Genomic DNA, 10,693 nt, shown 5'->3' on the forward strand with positions numbered 1-10,693 from the left:
TTGTTGAGCTTTAATTATAAAATATTATTAAATTATTATTACATATATATTTTAAATATTATTAAATTATTATTATATATTTATACTAAAACAAAACATTGTGTGACAATGTAAATATTTCGTATAAAAAAAAAATCTTTGAAAATTAATTAGATAAAAAAAGAAAACAATTAATCGTAAAAAGTTTCGAAAATGAAAATGAGTCAGATGAAGAAAGTTTAAAATAAGGTTTTGCTTGGTTGCGTCCTCCATCTTTTATACGTTTAATAAACGGCGATATGGGCAAACGACCGATCGACAGATGCTCGTTACGTAGTATATGCTTTTTTTTTTCTCTTTCTTTCTTTCTTTCTTTCTTTCTTTCTTCCTTTCTTATTATTGGTATTTGCCTTGCGTCTGAGTTTTCTTCGAAGAGCCACGTTTTCTTCGATCCCCACAAGAAGTTACGAACATCGAAATGTCTTCGACGTGCCGATGCATTCTAGTCTACGTTTTATAAACTCCTTACCGTTCACAACGATTCTTCCCAACTTTATATTCATTCGTCTTTCTATATATTTTTCTATCAGATTACTTTTTTTCTTTTTTTTTTTTCATATCCAAAGGGGCAGCAGCAATTTTTTTCTTATCGCCAACTTCTTCCTTTTTTCCCTTCCGGTCATTTTAAATTCTTCGAACACTTTTTTAACCATTCGCAAACGATTCTTATAATTTTATATTCGAACATATTTTTTTTTTATTTAAAAACATATACAATTAATTAATAATCATTCTTTCGTTATATACAACACGTTTTATTATTATAATAATATCTTATAATATATATTCGTACAAGAAAATGCATAATGACTTTGTAATTCAATTAAATTAAAATAATATTTCTCGTTTTTTTTAAAAGCACATAGTTGTGTTCTATTTTCTTTTTTTTTGGCCTTATTATATTAAATTTCGTTAATTTTGTTAATTTGTTAACAGTGACATTCAATTTTCTATGGATGAAATTTGGTGAGAAAAAAAAAAAAAGAATAAATTCTTATTGAAAAAATATATATTTTTCGTTGAAAATATATTTTACCTTATCGCAATGTTTTTTGTTCTTTTTTCTTCCCTTCTATTGTTTAGTTGCGTTGGAAACGTGTACGAAGGTTTGAAAGCTCGCAAAATTGATAATCGTTATGTAAACCTTGGTGCACTATTCTGCTCGCAATTGTCCTTCCTACCTTCCTACATACCTACCTACCTACCTACCTACCTCGTTTTAATAGACGAAGATAAGGCAGAGACGAGTACGTGCGTTAAAACTACGTAGAGAGAACGTTAATACCGTTCTCTAACACTCGTTTTCCTTTCCCTCGGAGGCACACGCGCTCGGACTTTGCTCGTTATGCTATTTATCGGTCTTTATTACCGATTTTTATCACTTCCTTCTTAAGTATATTAGCGTAAACATACGCCACATGTGTTTTTATCTCTATTTCTCTCTCTCTCTCTCTCTCTCTCTCTCTCTCTCTCTCTCTCAAACATCCATACCATCTTATTTATTTCTTTTTATCCTCGCAAAACAAAACATTTCAACTTTTTCTTTATATCTTATTTTTAATGATTTATTTTTTATCGTTATTATCTTCAGAGAATTTTAATTGCCAATAAAATATTTTCTATATATCGATGATCATATATAATTTTAATTAGGACACACTTTATATTTTATATATATATATATATATATTATAGAAATTTATATATTAATTGATAGATAATATTAAAAATGATATTATATAAGTAGTTTATATATTAATTGATATAGATTATTATATTATATAGAAATGTTCTTTATTTTAATCTATAGACGATTTCCATCGAATTTTTTTTTCCGATATATTTGACGTAATTCTTACAAATACGTGTCATTTTATTTTCGTTCGGTATCTATTTTGATACGTCACCTGCAAAATTATTGTCCTTCTAATTAGAGTAAAAAATAACAACAAACAAAAAATAGTTCAAGAAGTTCGAGTTTCTTTCTTCTACTACTAGCTGAATTGTGAATGAAGCTTTAGCTTAGCTACTTGACAAGAAAGAAATCTTCTTTCCGGGGCGCGCGAAGTTTCTCTCGGTGTGCATCTTATTATTCTCAGTTGCAAACGATACGGCAGACAAACTTCTACACTGTTTCGGTCTCTTCAAGTTTTCCATTCATTCGTTCTTCGTATTAGATTTTATTTCGTCCCCTCCTCCTACCCCCCCCCCCACCTCCCCACCTCTTTCCCAAATTTTAACTTACAAATATAACTTAAAAAAAAGAAAATCGATCGACCTCGAATCAAAAGGAAAAAAGGTAAATTAAATTCATTACACTTTTTTTTACTCGTCATTTTTGTACGAATTTTCTTAGAAAATAATCATACGATGTGAGAAGAAATTGTGTATATTAGGATGAAACATAAATAAAGTTCGTGCGTTTTTTAAATTAATATATCACTCGCATTTTTTTTTTTTTTCTTTTTTTTTAATCGATAATACAAAATACAATCAATTTCTTTATCCTGACGCGTGTTATACATTAATATTAATAAAAAAAAAAAAAAAATACATTACAATGATAAGTGTAAATCTACATGACTCTATTAGAATATCAAAATTATTAATTAGCCGAATACTTTTGTATCTAGATCAAAAGGATAGAATCATTTTTAGTCTACTTACCAAATCGGTATTATTTTCCAGCAAATTTTTTTTTACCCCCATAGAATTCACTCGCCTAAAAAAATAATTTTATTGCAACATAAGCGATATAAATAATAAACTCACGAATTTATGATTCACCCTGATAGGTGGTCGGATGATGAGTCATATTCAAAAAAAAAAAAAAAAAAAAAAAAAAAAAAAAAAAAAAAAAAAAAAAAAAAAAAAAAAAAAAAAAAAAAAAAAGAAAAAGAAAAGAAAAGGAAAATAAAAAAACAACAAATTGTGTTTTTCAACAGACACTGGCCATAACACATCGTTCTCATCCACTTCCAACCCCCCTTTTATCCTTTTCTTCTTTTTCCTCATCATCATCTTGTTCCTCGTCATCTTACGGTCATCGTTTGAGTCCCCAGTACCCCTCCCTCTCCTCCCCTCTCTTCTACTTCATTCGTCGTGTGCGTCGTGAAAAAGTGGAATTAGGTACGGACCCGAAACTCGATCTCTCCTTTCGTCCAAACAAAGGAATCCGAGAGTGCAACGCGATACTCACGGGTTACTACTCTTGGATATACTCCCCCACTCCCCCTCGCTACCCCTCACCCCCTTTCTCATTCTCGTGTCGTGATTTTGGAACGATCTTTTTACGGTAAATACTTGATACAATAACAAGGGTGGGCCCCGAAGCTTCTTTTTTTCCTTCCCTTCGTAGCTTATGGGTCAAAAGTTCTCCACTTAGGTTATTTTAAAATATCAATTACTCTTTTCTCGAGAGCTCCGTTTAAATTAATAACCTCTCTGTAATAAGATTTTCTTATGTTATCTTTTTTCTTTATTTATTTTCTTGGTGACCATTTAAAATGATTTTAAATATTTCTAACATGATATATATGTTACCGTCATAACAGGAAATCCGCCATTGCTAGTAATTCCTCGGAATTCTCATCAATGCAAATAACATTCCGATGAAGTCGAAAATAAGACTAAATATTTTTTATACTAAAAGTGAACAGATTTTAATGAAACTTATATTAAATTAAAGTATACTCTTTAGTCTACGCGTACAACAACAACAACAACAAATCTGAAAAACTAAGTACGTAATTTAAAATTAAGCTATCATTTAAATCTGTCGAACGAGAATAATTGATATTAAATATCAGTAAAGTACTTCTGGCCCCCACTTAAAAAGTTTCGACCTATCTTTAACAGTATTTATATTTGTGTGACATAAAAAGAATATATATATATATCTAGAGATAATACCAGGGCTTATTTAATTTTCTATACTTTAATCCTTCTTCGATAATTATTTTTTTATAACATTTTCATCCCCCCTATTATCGCAAAACAATTAAGCCCAAGTCATCACTTTTAAACATTGACAAAGTTCATATATTGTTTTTCTTTTTTTCTTTTTTCTTTTTATCTTACTAAAGCTTTCTTCGTGAATCACTTAAATATATTACTTACATTTGCTTGAAGAAGGATAAAGAAGAATAAGAAGATGAAGTAAAGTTCGAAACATTAAACATTGTCGTAGATTTTCGTAAGACGACGAGTAAAGTCGTCGTTGTTGACAGTGACGAATAATCGATGAAGCACTAAGGAATAATGTTTCTAAGTGCACTTCGATGACGAGCTCGAACTATATCTACTTACAGTTGTCTTTTTTTCTTGGTAAATTGACCCGTCTTGCTTTCGTCCATTATTTTATCGAAAACAAGACTGAAATAGAGATAGATAGTAAGATAGATGGATGGATTGATAGATATTGACAAATCAAAAAATTATCGCGAACTTTCTTTTATATATATATATAATATTTTTTTAATAAAGAAAACACATTGAAAAGTTCCAATCATTTATCAGCTCACATCGTGGTATTTTAAACATACGATAAATATTTCAAATATTCCTATATGTAATAATTATGATCGATTAATACATAAATTTATATCCGCCTGTATATTATTTCGTCCATTATTTATTATTTTCAAAATTGAAATATGGTCGATATTTTAATTCGCAAATAATATTTCGCGGACGCCAGAAATTTGTGTAAAAATAAATGAGACCACAAATTTTTAGACACTCTCAACGACCAAAAATTATTAATTCAAAACCAGTTTGACTACATTACACACGTGTTGTACGTTAGTAAGTTTATGATAGTAAAAGAGAAGATAGTATAAAGTCTATATTCAAAGTCGGGAAAATATTTGTTCGTATAATTGGGGTGTTGGGGAGGGGGGGGAGATCTTGTCAAGTGAAAACAATTTCGAGAAGCTTTGTTTTTGACAAACAATTAATATTCATGAACAAAATATTATTACGTATTAACATTTGATGCACGATTTAATAGAAAAATTTGATTAACATTTAGAGAAAATTAAATTTGGAAATATATAAAAAATTAAATTAATGAAATTTAGATAGACAGAGAGAAAAATAAAATCTATTCGAATAAGCGATCACATTTTATTTAATAAAATAGATTAAACAATTATTCAATCTAAAAAAAATATTGATTTAAATATAATAGGTGGTATATTGAAAAATCGTGACCTGTCGTATCACTATCTTTCTCCCTTATTTTTTTTTTTTTTTTTTTTCTTTTCTTTTTTTTTTTTTTTTTCCACGAGGCTTCAACTTTCAAAACGAGCTGTCAGAAAGTTTTAAACTCGTTTCAAGCTCTTTCCCCTTCTCTCTCTTTCTCTCTCTCTCTCTCTCTCTCTCTCTCTCTCTCTCTCTCTCTCTTTCTCGTTTTCTCTCCGTTACTTTGCAAACCGTTGTATCGTCATTCCCCCCGTTGTTTCCTCGCTCGTAAAGTTTCGAGGCTTCGAGATGGCGTGCGTTTTCAGGCGAGAACATCCCCTCCGGAAGGTGATGCTCGTCAAACGATATCTCTTAAAACAAGCGCCCTTTTTACGAGATTCCCCCTTCCTCCTTCGACCCCTCCATCGCCACCCTCCCCGCCTCCTCCCACCCGTTTGACGGGTCGTTCTTTCTTAAATCGGGGCAACCTCGTTTATTCTTCGCTATCATTTTATTTTATTTTATTTTATTTTCTTTCCTTTTTTTTTCCCCCCATCTATAAAATCTGTTCTCTTGAATAAAGAAAGAAAGAAAGGACAAAAAAAAAAAAGGGGGAAAAAGAAAAAAGATAGATGGTAAAAATAATTTCAGGGATTTTGTTTGTACTATCTCACCGTTTTGCGATAAAGTCGACGAACTTTTGTGAAGTTTTAAGGATTGGAAAAAATGTGGTAGAAACAAAAGGGGTTGTTGTACGTTTATTAGAAAATAATAGATATTTGATACGAATATACGATTTGAATTTTTGTATTCAATCGATATTTGTTAATTGTCCAAATTATAGTAATGTTACGAGGGGGGCGGGGGTGGTTGCAAATATTGAAGAGAAAATAAAATATTATTTACAATATTTGTAATATAAAAAATAAATATATATATATATATATATATACGTGTTCTGTAAGAACGAGAATGATACTTGTTCTTTTTTTTTAATTATTAAATTAAACGTTTTATATACTTGATATTAAAAATTACGTTAGACATTTTGTTTTTTTTCATCAAATATATTATAATAATGTTCACAGATTCGCGCGTAATATGCGTAATTATTTTTTTTTTTTTTTTGCGAGAAAAGGGTAATAAAAATGTCGTGCAGAAAAACGTTCTAAGGCTACGTAAATAATTACAAAATACTTATGGTATACTGTTGCTATGATCGAGCAATAAGTATATCTATAAATATATAGATATATACCACTTACTAGTCCATGTTATATTAGAATAAGAGAAGTCTGCGATAGCCATGGAAGATGGATGCTATTTACGCACCGGAAATGACAATAAAAATAGGAAGCGTGTTTCATAGTGACTCGCGCGAACTTTTCTTTCATTCGCATTACTATATTTGTTATCATCATCGTATACTTTAGATTTGATTGTTTTCTTTCATTTTTGTTATATATTATATTATATGCAATTTAATAATTTAAGTGAGAGAGATAAATTAACGCTAAATCTAACAATTGACAATTATCAACAATTTTTATCGTCAGTGGTGGGTTCCAAAAAAACTATATATCTGAATATAGAATGAGATTTTTTTATTAATTAGATAACGAATAATATAATATATTTTATTTAGAAATAAATATGATATATACATTATATGAATTTTCTCTTTTATTCTTAACATTTTACAAATTATATTATAATATTATTTTTACACGAAATTACGCGAGTCTCGTATAGAAGTTTATTATTAAATTCTAGGTTACACTTTTATTTATTATTTTTTTTTTTTTGTGAGCGGAGTGAGGGAAGAGGTGCTGCCTAGATTTATTAATTTTTTTTTTCCATTTATTTTATTGCAATGATAAATCATTGTTCGTAATGTTATCAAGCAAAGGGATACAAAGTTCCATATTGCACTACGTAAGTTTTACCGACGTAAGTCTTCTTCGTGCATATCCTTTTCTATTTTGCAATTAACATTCACGATACATTCCCGTCACGTATCCGCCAGGGATAGTTTCTTCGCACGCGACTTCGAAACCGAAGAGTTTCGTAAGAGATAAAGAAAGATACGAACAAGACCGAGGTACTTGAAACTTATTGTTGGGGAAAAAAAAAAAGAAAAAAAAAAAAAAAAAAGAAAAGTAAAGTAAAGTAAAGAACAGGAAGGACACGCGAAGGTGCTGGAAACGAAGGATTTTCTCTTCTTTTTTTTTTCTCTATACTTTCTTTTTATTTTATTTGATATTTTTTTTGCCGTTATGGGGTCGCAGTTTGAACGAAGACGAAGACGAAGACGACGACGACGACAACGGTCAGGTAGAAGAAACGTCATTGTCCTTTAGCCCTCCCCCTTCACCCCCTAACCTCCTTCAATTGACAATTTGAAGAAAAAGAGAGGAGTAGTGGCACCCTTTGCATATTACACAGCTAGCATATCGAATAAATTATGCCTTTCTTTCTTTCTTTCTTTCTTTCTCTTTCTTTATATCTTTTTTGTTCTCTCTCTCTCTCTCTCTCTTTCCTATTCGCCGAAAAAAAAGAATCGTATTCGTTTCTCTTCGATGGAGAGAGAGAGAGAGAGAGAGAGAGAGGAGGATCTATCGGGCCATAAATAATACATAAACGGAATATACCATAGAATTTGGAGGTGTGTGAATCGTTTTAAAGAAGGAGAGAAAGAGAGAGAGAGAAAGAGGATATTTGGAAAAAGGTTGGAGGATGAGAGGGGTGAATCATGTTATAGGAGAAATAAAAAAAAAAGAAGGATAGGAAAGAGAGGTGGGGACCATAAGTGAACCGATTTAAAATAGGATGATCGTTTGTGAGAAACGGATATCTAATAATCGTTATTATACTTTTCGAATATTTTCTTTCGAATCAATGTTTAAAGTTGGACCAACTTCCTCTCGCGTTTTTTTATCGATCAGATTTTCGATTCTTTATATATGTTTTATATATTTATTTATTTATTTATTTATTTATTTATTTATGATCAGATATAGGAATCGCGTGAAATTTTTCTAACGTTTCTTATTTTGCCCGTTGAAACCGTGAATTGTTTGAAGTAAATTGTGATATTAAAATTGTGATATTATTTTTTCCAAATCTTTTTCAATCGATATATATAAAAATTCGAAATCGGTGAACAATTAGAAACTTTTGATCGGTAGTCGAGTGTTGTTTCATGTATTATTTCATGAATATAGATATAAATATGTATGATAGGAATGTAACTCGGGACAAAAAGCGTGGAAACGGAAGGAAGACATTATTTTCATCGTACTTTTTCCTAAACGATCCGTCATCCCTTTGTACCTTACGATTCTCCAAGTCTACCATTCTTCCGACGTACTTGTCCTTTTCCCTTTGTATTATATTATATATATATATAGAGACAGAGAGAGAGAGAGAGAGAGAGAGAGAGAGAGAGAGCTTTATTCGTGAACAACGTTTTATACACTTTTAAGTTTAACCGAGGAGAGGTAGGGGGAAGGCAGGGATGAAGAAAAGGTGGATTGCTTGGAAGAGAGGAAGAAAGTACTCGTAAAACGTTGCTAAACGTTGCTAACTATATTAAAGAGATCGTTTACTATTTTATTTTTTCTCTCTATCTTTCTCCATTTTTTTTTTTTTTTTTTTTAAATAATTTCGTTTCATTTTTCTATTTTATAAAACGAATTTTTTGGTTACATTTATTATATATATATATATATATACGTAATAAGGTTTTTTCTTTTTATTTCTTTTGAAACAAATTTGTCACTTCGTATGTATCAATATAATATTTAATATTGTTAACAATATTAAATATATCTTTCATTATTTTTTGTTTTTGAGAAACGATTTTTCTTGATATATATTAATACTGAATTAATATTATATATATATGTATAATATGAGAGAAACATATATAGATAATATAAATAATTATTATTAATTATACGTATATATAATATTTTCTAATTACTTTTTCATTACTTTTCTCAAACACATATAATATTTCCTTTATACAATATTATTAATATATGCTATTTATAAATAATTTACTTTCTGAATGAAGTTGCGCGCGTAGAAGGTAGAAGTATACATACGTAGCCCATTTCTTGCGTTACGGAGGACAAGGGCCCTTTAAAAAAAATCTTTCGTATTATAACGAGCGTAACGGAGAAACCGTCGTCGAGATTGCGAAGGGCTCCTTCTTCTTCTTCTTCTTCTTCTTCCTTTCCGTCGCGGCTCGTATAACGCGAGAACCGTTCGAAAGTTAATTCGAAATTTATTCATGGACACCACGGGACCACCCGTTTCTCCATATATATACTTTATAAATCCTTAGTATTTGTGCGAACACATTTACTCACACACTTTCTCATGCAGATACACACACACACACGCGTATATATATATACAGGTATACAACTGTTTCTCTTCTCTTTTTCTCTCTCATCCTGATATCCATGTAGCAAGGCAAAAGGGAAGAAGAAGAAGAAGGAAAAAGAGTAAAAGGGACGAAAATAAAAAAAAAAAAAAGGGAAGAAACTGCCATGCTATGAATACGTAATTTTATTACAATTAAGAATTAACTTGCGCGTAGATATAAATGTATGTATATATACAGGGTGTCTCACATAACTCTAAATCACGATTTTTCAAGTACTTTCGATAACCTGACACTAAAAAATTACTTTGAACAAAAGTTGATCCCTTTTTTGATTGATTATACAATGCAATAAAAACAAAAGGATTCGAAAGAAATTTCTCATTTTAGCATTCTTGGAATTTTTATGCAATTTCTTAGATATAATACTACACTATATATAAAAATGTAATTACTACAATATATGTATATGTATAGGTGGATGAATACACATTCTCATCGTATGCCTTACAAAATGTATACTATCCTTTGGAATATTTCATTCGTCATTCTATTCGCGTGCGATATTCCTTTATTTTTTATCACATTTATTTGTAGAAATAATACCCCTAGGTCAAAAATAAAGAAAGAAAAAAAAAAGATAGGAGAGATAAGAAATGTTTATGAGTGTGGGTTGCAACATTCCTTTTGGAAAAAAAAAAGGGGGTAACAATTTTTCCACGGGAAAGACAAAAAAACAGAAAGAGAGAGAGATAAAGAAGAGAAAGAAAAAAAAAAGGAACAAAAAAAGAAAGAAAAAGAAAGAAAAAGAGAGAGAGAGAGAGAGAGAGAAAAGAATTGAAGAAGGGAAAAGAAGGAAAAAGCACAGTAGTGTCGTTGCAAGCCAGTAGTATCTGGCGAAAAATAAAGGACGTTCGTTTGCTCGTAAAACGAGCGGGATTATGTGATAGCCGGAATAGGGGTGGTAGAACGAGGAGAAGGTAGGAGGAGGAGGAGGAGGAGGAGGAGGAGGAGGTTCGGGGTCAGTCGGGGGTTTAGTAAGGAAAACGGTGAAAAATAGAAAAAAGAAAGATAGGG

General features: G+C 30.5%; 1 protein-coding gene across 11 annotated transcripts in view; it reads left to right on the forward strand.

The window, feature by feature from the left end:
- Positions 1–10,693, forward strand: part of LOC106783994 (uncharacterized protein CG43867) — a 131,333-nt gene that overhangs the window by 5,147 nt on the left and 115,493 nt on the right. The window lies entirely within an intron of this gene.

This window comes from Polistes canadensis, unplaced genomic scaffold (assembly GCF_001313835.1).
Source record: "Polistes canadensis isolate GaletaPanama2010 unplaced genomic scaffold, ASM131383v1 scaffold_28, whole genome shotgun sequence".
NCBI lineage: Eukaryota > Metazoa > Arthropoda > Insecta > Hymenoptera > Vespidae > Polistes > Polistes canadensis.